Source organism: Camponotus floridanus, unplaced genomic scaffold, assembly GCF_003227725.1.
Source record: "Camponotus floridanus strain SB8 unplaced genomic scaffold, Cflo_v7.5 scaffold229, whole genome shotgun sequence".
NCBI classification, from domain to species: domain Eukaryota; kingdom Metazoa; phylum Arthropoda; class Insecta; order Hymenoptera; family Formicidae; genus Camponotus; species Camponotus floridanus.
Window position 1 is genome coordinate 153,905 of NW_020229358.1, and position 2,420 is coordinate 156,324.

Consider the following 2,420-nt stretch of genomic DNA (forward strand, 5'->3'; position numbering starts at 1 on the left):
AGTCGTCCTAAATAATTTCCTGTAAAAGATAAATGAATATTGATAGAATATTGATTGTGTTAATACCTTGTGAACGGTATTATTATTTTCCAAGTTAATGGGTTAAATGATGATTGTTCAAAAAAAATGAACGAATCTGCCAAAAAATGGGCAGAGCAATTCTCGATCGCATTTTGCATTAGCCGCGCCGTACACTCATAACGGCGGCGGCCGACGCGCGCGCGCGACGCTTATAAAAATCTTTACGAATCCGAGCACGACTTTTTACTTTGAATTATTAACGTCTTTCCACCAAACGGTCGCCCAAAAGGAGGGGCATATATTAACAGAGCAATAAGCTAGTCTTGACTTTGAAACATTATCAACAAATAAACACGACTAGAAAATTCTAAGTCTAGAAAATTCGAGCGACTTCTAGCGTCCTGTTGATATATAAACCCCTTCCCGCGACCGTCCTCTCTCATTTGCGTTAGTATTCCTAAGCAACAGTGCGCTATTCCTCGGAAACGAATTTTATAAAACCAGAAGTTCTCGCCGATCTTCTGGAGTCCGTCGCTTGCGGACTTTTATATTTTGTCGCTTCAAATTAGAAAATCGCGTTGCTTTCCGCGCTATATTATTGAGCCTTAAAGAGAGACATTTTATAATAAACCCGCTATCGATAGATAGTGAATTTTTTATTGTAAATAAGATTAAGTGTAAAATAAACTTTAGTTTTAAACTATTCTCGCTGTCACTTTGTCTCCTACCGCGATCTCGCACATTTGTTGGTCCTTCGAGCCGGATACTTTTCCGTGTGCCGTGCTTGTGCAGTGTGTGATCCGGTCTTTACACGTGCTTGCTCAGAGCTTCTGAGTTGAGCGTCTGAAAAGGAAGCAAGTGACTATGAGTGTCGAGATAGTGAAATTAGCGGACGCTCAACTAAATCTTTTCTGGAAAATCGCTCGAACGGGCGACAATCTCCGTAAGATTGTCAAAACACGCGAGGGGTCGTCGAGGCTTGCCTGCAGGGTCTGGAAAAGAAGTGGAGTAAGTTCGACCAACAAAACGATGAGCTATTTCCTCACCGAGATGCGCTTCTAGACCATGAATCTTACAAGCAAGATTTACCTTTTTTGGCTGAAGAAGCATACCTCCAGCAAAAGGGCGCTCTCCTCCAGGGCCTTGACAAAAGGGAAACGACAGCTGCTGCAGGAGTCGATTCAGCGCCACCTCATCTCCCTCGCACTACGCTGCTTCGGATACAGTTGCCGCACTTCTCGGGGAAGTACGAAGACTGGCCAGCCTTCAGAGATCTCTTCATCTCCATAATTGAGAGGGATGCCTCTATAACGCAAGTAGAAAAACTACATTATTTAAAAACCTGCTTAAAGGGCGAAGCTGAATTATTGATTCGCGATCTATCGACAACGTCCGAGAATTTCACCAGAGCATGGGACGCGCTAAGTGCTTACTATGAAAATAAGAGACTGCTCGTGCGCGCCTACTTTGCGAGATTTTTCGCGCTCCCAAAACTTAAGAATGAATCGGCGACGGAATTGCGCAAAATCTTCCACGGCGTGAAGTCGGTGGTCAGCTCGCTCGAAAGCATAAATCGGCCAATCTCAAGCTGCGAAGATTTATTCGTTTATCTCGCGGTCGAGTTGCTCGACACTCGCTCACGTCGAGAGTGGGAAAACTCTATTAGCGATTCGGTAGAACCTCCTTCGTATAAAGTACTCGAACAATTTTTCGAGAGACGGTTGCACACCCTCGAGTCGATGGCACCGGTGAATATGGCTGATCGTACTTCCTCTAAGTCAGAACCGAGGACGACGCGGAGTCACCACACGCGAAAACAGGAGGCAAAGTCGGAGGGATCGCGAGGACAGTGTTCACTCTGTCAGAAAGACCACTTCATAATGCTATGTGACTCCTACAAGAAAAAAACCGCGTCCGACGAAGCACACGTTGACCATAACTTGCCTCACGCCTCCGCCACAGTGACGACTGCCCTCCTACCCATGGATCGACACCACCCCCATGACCCTTCAGGAACCGAACACTACAAGCACACGTTCCCTACGATGCTGGACCCCCCCCCTCCGCGCCATACGAGCCGATCGTAACGAATCATCCCGCCGCCCTACTCGATCAGCCCGTCCGATCATCCCATCGTCTGCGAAAATACATCTACCCACTCTCCGGTCGTCGCCGGTCGATCTCCAGACGAGCACCTCACGGCGATCACACTACCATGCTCCTCGATGAGGTCCCCCAGCCCCCCCCCCCCCCCTCCGCCCCCCCCCAGACCGCACACTCAAGTGCACCCCGTCCTGACCGGCGATCCAGTAGTCTCCCCCACTCCTGCTGGTCAGAAAGACAAAAAAAAAAAAAGAACCAGCCGGAAGACATTCGAAACATGACCAAGTAGAAACCTC